Source organism: Vicugna pacos, chromosome 11 (assembly GCF_048564905.1).
Source record: "Vicugna pacos chromosome 11, VicPac4, whole genome shotgun sequence".
NCBI classification, from domain to species: Eukaryota; Metazoa; Chordata; class Mammalia; order Artiodactyla; family Camelidae; genus Vicugna; species Vicugna pacos.
This window is the reverse complement of record NC_132997.1, coordinates 93,299,901-93,307,270: the sequence shown is the minus strand read 5'-3', so window position 1 is coordinate 93,307,270 and position 7,370 is coordinate 93,299,901. Positions and strand designations below refer to the sequence as shown.

The 7,370-nt window shown below is 43.6% G+C and overlaps 1 protein-coding gene across 1 annotated transcript in view; it reads right to left on the bottom strand.

The window, feature by feature from the left end:
• Positions 1-6,951, bottom strand: part of TACC2 (transforming acidic coiled-coil containing protein 2) — a 196,058-nt gene extending 189,107 nt beyond the window's left edge. Inside the window, exon 1 of the mRNA XM_072972028.1 lies at positions 6,771-6,951. The gene's annotated coding sequence lies outside the window, so the exon portion shown is untranslated. The remainder of the gene's footprint in view (positions 1-6,770) is intronic.
• Between the last annotated feature and the right edge of the window lie 419 nt (positions 6,952-7,370).

The following is a 7,370-nucleotide window of genomic DNA, read 5'->3' as shown; positions in this document are numbered from 1 at the left end:
ATCCAGGAATTGATCAAAAAGAATTATTTCAATGGATTGAAACACATCAAATATATTAATTTCCATTACTTTGTAATGATATCCCTCCTTCCCTCAATAAACCTCATTGGTCACCTTTTGAGAATTCTAGGTAATCAGGAAATGTAAATAATCAAGCATAGAACCTGACTGTATTTCAGGATATCCAAATAATTGAGTATAGGAACTTCTTTATTAAAAAATCACAACTAATAAATGAAGAAAGAACAATAGAATTACAAAATCATCATTTTGCAAACCTTAATGAAATAATAGATGCAGTAGGGTGGGGTATAAAAAAAGAAATAATAGATGTAAGTAATCTTCAATGCAAACAGCATTAAGTGAAAAGCTGATGCTGGTGGGGACCTTTATATAGGATGAGAATATCTGAACTCAATCAATTAATCTTAATACAGCAATAAAAGAGACCACTAGACGTTGAATTTTACCTGGTGTGATGCTGTGGGATGTATAAAGCATCACCTGTGAAGTATCCTTGCCAACATAAAAAAGCATCTGATCAAGCCTCTACATCTAGGGATCTAAGTATCACTTTACAGGAAATATAGGGAAGAGAGAAATGTCACCACTGGGATGCTAACAGCAAAGTCCAAAGAGTGGGAAATCCTACAGGAAAATGACCCAATTTCCTTAACAAATAATTGCAAGGGAAGGACAGAGGACGAGAGAGAGAGAATCTCTGTGTTTAGAGATTAAATCTGAGTAAGAGCACGTTTAACTGGCTTCTTCGATGGCGGCACTTCCCCATCTTTTTGATAAAGGGGGCTAAAACTCAAGCAGAAAGTTGCACTTTTGCTAAGTTGAAGAAACAAAGTTGAGCCTGCCAGAGAGGCTGGAATTGAGGGTGGAAACTCATAAAGGAAGGAGCCACAGAAGAGGAGCCCCCAGATTTGCACACAAATTCCCCTCAAATCTCTAGCTGATTCCTAAAATGCACATCCTCAGGGTGAGCGCCAAAGAGCTCAAGAAAAAACAGTGGCTGGAAGTTGAAAAATCTGAGAAATGGTCTAACAGCTGCCCAGTGCCAAGAGGTAGTTTGGAGATCAAGTCCCATGGAATTAGATGGGCCTGGTAGATACCCCAAGTTTCACATTGACACCCTGGAAGAATCACACCCTAAGAATAAGGATACTATTTCAAGACTAAGGATTATGCCCTAGGACTAAGGGCTAAATCAAAATAGACCTACCTTAATAAGGTCTAAAACTTAGCTTCCATATGATCAAGGCAATCTCCAAGTAATTTAACTGCTTATAGAAGAAAATACAGTAGTATTTGGAGGAAGAGAACAGAATCCAATATTTACACATATCACTAAAATATCCAATATCCAATGACAGACTACTATGTGAAGAAACAGGAAAAGAGGACCTATAATCAAGAAGGGAAACAAACAAAATAAAGTAGACTCAGATGACCTAGAAGTTGGAACTAGCAGACAGGGACTTAAAATAACTCTTATAATGAAGACAAAATTAATTTACAGAAAAAGACAGATATAATGGTGGAAGACATAGGAAATTTGAGGAGGATATAGAAAAGCTATGGAATTTGGGGTCGAGGGTGTAGAACAGAAAAGTACCTTAAGAGATACATCAATCCAAAGCAGTTTATGGTTTCTGTTGGGATCCTGATTGAAACAAACCAAGTGAAAAAATGAAGACAATCAGTGATATTTGGGTACTGACAGGATTTTTAATATTAAGGAATTATTATAATTCTTTATAAACTTTTTTAGGTATGATAATATTATGGTTATACACACATAAAAAAGAGTCCTCATCTTTTAGAGATACGTATTACTGATTAAATGATGGCATGATTTACTTTGAAACAATATCACAGTTGGAGGAGAGAGTAGATATTAGTGAAAAGTAGAGTAATAAATGAAATAAGACTTTCCATGGGTAGATAATTATTGAAACTAGTAATGGGTACATGAGGATTCTTGTAATAGTCTCTCTACCTTTGTGCATGCTTGAAAAGTCCATAATAAAAGATGAGGGAGGGAAAGGAGAGAGAGAGTGAGAGGGAGGAAACGAAATCCTCCCTCCTTTGCGTGTGTCTAGGGTCCACTCCAGTTCTCCAGCCAGTCGTGGCTGAGCCAGTCTCTGCCCTGTCAGTGGTGAACTTCAGAATGAGGTCATCCCTTCCTAAGCATGGGTCAAGGTGGTCTGCCAGTGGTTTGGGCCACTTTGATTTGCATTTTCCAAACCAAATTTCCTCGTCAAACTTTAGATGCGGGACCCAGTGTCTCCAATGGACCTCTAAGTCCAAGTGTTGCTTCCCAAGCCCTAGTTCAGCCCTTCCCTCCCATCCATGTTGGTTTGGCTCCTGGTACTTTGCGCCTGGCTGAGGACTGATCTTGCCATGTATAAACACAGCTCCCGAAGGATAACTTCCTGAATTTCCTACTACTGGGATCTGCCCCTCCAGCCAGAAGCTCTGGTACCAACAATTGTTCATGGGCTTTTTTCCTTCCCTGTCTAGTTGCTTCTCCAACATTGGCATCTGTAGTTGGGTCATTTCCCCCAAACCCATTGACCAAGATAGGTTAACCTGAATCTCTTTGTTTGTGCTAAATGAGGGGAAGCCATTTGCAGTTTCAATCTTTTGTGAGTTCTGGGCCAGCTGGTGTTGGGGGAGAAGGAAGCACACCCAACACATGCTGAAAATGAAGCTTCCACCAGGTGATGCAAACAATAACTGCACCAAATGTTCTTCAAAGAACTGGAACACATAAGAGGATGATCTTGTGACTGCCCAGGATTCAGGAGTTGTTGTCTCATCTGTTTGCTATGAAATAGGAGATGCAAAATACCTTCGTCAGGTCCTAACTTGAACCTCAATATGTCTCAGCAGAAGCAGAGTCTCAGGAATGATTTTTTGAATGCCCTAAAGTGGATACAGAGCCATGGTTTTTAAGCTCATAGAATTACCTACAAAATTATGTCCCCTCCAAATAAAAAACTTGGCTCCGTTTAGAAGTGACCACTACAGCTTCACCTACATCCAAACCCTTCACCATCCTGTGACACAAAAGGAGCACAACCAGAAAGAAATCATCTTTCATGGTCCAGGTCTTGCAGTTGAGGATTTGCTAAGGATCAAAGGCAACTACTCTGAGGAGGGTTGGTCATTGGTAGAGCCTGGACATTTCTGTGGAACCCCAGAATATTGAGACACAACCAGTTTTAGTCATTCTGGAACTCTACACAGATGTAAGCAGCTTGACTACACAAAGTTAGCTCTCTCTGCTAGAGCAACGGCTGCCTCTGTCGCTGGGTTTAATCTCTTTATAATTCTTTGGCACCAATTCTGGCACAGGACTCAGCCAAGGCTGTTCCCTGACTCGAGTGTGGAGCAGAATTTCCCCTTTTTAGGTCACAAACTCAGAGCGCTCACTCATCCCAGTGACTCTCTCTCCTGTGTCAATTTTAAACACCTTCATTAACAACATTTATGAAACGTTGGCAAAGTGGCAACTCTTCCGAGCCGCTCCTGCTATACACGGGCATTGCCCAAGACTGAAACACATGCGCAAACTTGCCTACCAGGCTAGGATTATAAAAACACATTGGTATCCACCTCTTGTGAACACAGCTCAGTTAAGAATCCTAGCGTTCAGTGACCCTCAAAGTGTGCAGATAAGCCCTCAATGGGTCTTTTTCCTGCATTAGCATTCTGGTCATTGTCCGGCTGCTTGTTTGCTGTCTCACCGTATGCAGCCTTGGTCCCCATGTCCTGCCTTTGGTGTTGGGGTGAAATGTCCTGTGCTGAGATGGACAATCTCACTTGGGCTTCAAAGCTCTTTGGGAATCAAAGTATTGGACCGGAGTGAGCATCATAGTGAGTTTGGTTCTCTGCTGGCCAGTTTGCCACCACCTGGTCAATTGCATTTGTCCTGGCTCTCTCCCTGCCCTATTAGCCACCTGGTGTTGTCCCCTACCAGCCGCATGCCCCTGGCCATTAAGTCCACATTCTTGCATGCAGTTAGTAGAATCCACCATTTAACCCAGCTTCCACTGCTCCACTCCCATGAAATCCCACTCTTGAGCAGGCAACTTCTGAGGGCCTGCCTTTGTTCTTTGCTCTGAAAACGGCTCTTCCATTATTTTCTCCTCACTGCCACCCACCCCCACCGACTGAGCAGTCTTGGCCCACCACACCAACCCACCTCCTAGAGATTGCTAATTGGACTAGGGCTTAATACTCGCTTCAGCTGGGCCAAGCAGATTTTCTCTCTTGCTGTTTGATAGGGGCCTTTGAAGTCAGTGACAGGCCAGAGGGCCAATGAGCAATGGGGGTTCGGATCCAGGCCAGAGAACCCCAGAGTCTGTGCGTGCTGACCTGAGGGAGGAGCGGGACCAGGAGCCCAGCAGAGACCAGTCCATCCTCAGACTGGAATGAAGCAGGTGGTAGCTGGGAACTTTACAACCCAGAGCTATGTCTTTGCCACCACTCTCAACCAATCCCGTCCCTTTTTGAAAGTTTCTATTTCTGACAACAAAACGACCCTGGATTGAAAACACACTCAGAAGCTGCTCATGACCTTTACACTCTGGCCTCTTCTCAGTCTTCCTCCTCCTTCAGCATTTCCACAGCACCTGACCCTGTCACCCCTACCCTCCTCTACAAACTCTCCCACTTAGGACTTTTTTAAAAGGTGCTAAATCTTGTTCTCTTCTTCCTTCTCCAGTGTTCCTCTTCCCCTCTTTGTAAAGCCATTTAATGAGATTCAGGATTTGGTCTTCCAGCCTGGTCTTCTCCTAGGAAGATTCCATATGCGTTCTCATAACCATTTCTTGAGTCCAGGCAGAAGGCTCTAAATCTGGATGCCAGCCTTAACTTCTCCCTCCCACCCCCATCGCATTTTTAACTCTCTGATAAATATCTCTACTCGAATGACTCACAGTCACTCAACCTCTTGAAATGCACATTTGATATCTTTCTCCTTCAACTCAACCCCTCTCCTGACTTTCCCATTCCCATGGAGAGGACTGTGTCCATTTAGCTCTATCCCCTGGGACTCTAGGTAATTCTGCACCACAGGGTGTTTGCTTGATTAGCATCTGCCTCCCCACCAGCCCAGGAGCTCCCTGAGGGCCTAGATTGTGTGACTGTGATGTAAACTCTTTCCTCCTTCCCTCAAGAACTCCCAGGGTCTGGTACCCAGGATCACTTAAATGTTTGCTGAATGCACTGAAGGAATGGTTGATTATCTTTTATTTTTCCCTCGGCTTCGTTCCTCTTTTCTCTCCAATATCTACCCACGGAGCCCTGTGAACTCTCCTTCCAGTGTCTCTTTCCCTGTGCCCTTCTTCCCTAATCCCTGCGCTTCTGGGCCAGATCCTTATTGCTACCCAGTACAACTCCTGCAGAAGCAAACTGGTCTCCCTGGTTGCAACAGAAACTTGACAAGTGGAATTCCGGGAATATGGTGGCAGCAGAGTTTTAAGATCTTCCCAAATCCCCTCGTATAAACAGACAGAGCAACTAGATAGAAAAACCGAAAACCTGCGGACATTTACAACAAAACCGGATAATAAGGTTTCCCCCGAACTTCAACCACCAACAGCTACAAGGCCCACCTGGTTTCATCGTCCATGCAGGAAGAAGCAGAACTGAGAGCAGGACGACCCCAAAAGAGCCAACAGGGATTCCCTGGAAGGATGGGGGGCAATGTGGAAGCGGCAGCTAACACTGGGAGGAGTTTTGCCCCCTCTATACACGCATAATGCAGGTATTACACACTAGGTTGTATGCAGTGTAAGTGGGATGAAGAATTTCAGTCTGTGCATTTCTGTTGCTTGGAGATAGGACACATAGACTCACACACACACACACACACACACACACATACACACTCACACTCTGCTATGTTTAACTGAACTGTTGGATTCTCTCATGAGGCTTAGAATTCTGCCTCGCTTCAGTGTGATCTGGCGATTCCCTTATAAGTGACACCACGTCAAACTCAGAAACACACAGCTTTTGTTGAGATCACATGGCAGCTCAAGCTGGCAGCCACAGCGTCAGAAACAGGTCTGAAAAGGTACTTGTGTGAGTCTAGAGAAACACTGTGCAAACAGGTCAAAATCAACACTGTCGCCAGTTTTAAAATAACTTTTCCCTACAAAGTCTTGGTGCATTAGGCCTTCAGGGCTCTCTTAAATCATCACTCCACAGGATCATAAATACTTGAAAACCCAATTTGCCATGGGCAGAATCGTAACAAAAGCCAGAAGAAATTTCAGTAACCACCTAGCCCAATCCTTGTTTTACAAAGGAAGAGAATAAGGTCTAGGTTAATGAGGCCTTATCCTACCAAAAGCAGCTGGTAACTTATTGGAAAGAAAAAACACAGTTCATGTGGCTCAGGAGACAATCAGAGGGGGCAAATAAGAAAACACAGGTGGGCCTTCAATTTCTCTTTATAAGGGAAAAGAAAGGAAGGGAGGGAAGGAAGGAAGGAAGAGAGAGAGAGAAAGAAAGAAAGAAAGAAACAAAGGAAGGAAGGAAGAAAAGAAAAAGAAAGAAAAGAAAGAAAGAAAGAAAGAAAGAAAGAAAGAAAGAAAGAAAGAAAGAAAGAAAGAAAGAAAGAAAGAAAGAAAGAAAGAAAAGAAAGAAAGAAAAAGAAAGAAAGAACGAACATTTATCCTCTAAACTCAGTAGCCAAGCCATACATTGCTCAAAGGATTAAAGCCATCAATCTGAGACTTACTTACCCAGTATCCTTTTAGCATGAAGAGCAGAGAAGAGGGGAAAGGTCCTCTCTTTCTGATGTTCCGACTTTTCAGCACTGCCCTCCGCCTGCGGTCTGTCTTCCCCAGGATCACATGGAAATGTTCTATAAATGTGCGTTGGCTTAAGGTTGGGAACGCTGGCCTGGGAGGCAGCAGTGTGTAAGCAATCTGACCCGGGCCAGGCGGCAGCTTTCCAGAAGGCTCTGCAGCCCAGAGAGAGGGCGACAAGGGGCGGAGAGCTGGCAGGTATGGGAAGCCTGCAGCATTCTGCTTTTTTCACTCTACATTTATCTGGGATCTGAAGCCAGTCTCAGCTGCCCCAGGCTGCACTTTAATTTACTTGGGGGCAGTTCTATATTTTGGCTACTTTTCAAAACAAAGTAGCCTTTAAAACAATGCTACAAAATTAGAAATGCTTTTGGTAAATGGGGACAGGTCACCCTCAGTTTTTACCAACCCCATAAAATAATCAAGTTGTCCTTTTTGAAAAGGTCAATATGCTCCCTTGGGAAAGGGTAAGTGAGTAAAATACTGCTTAGCCAGTTCTAATTGGCAAAGCTACCTAAAAATCCATCATCATTT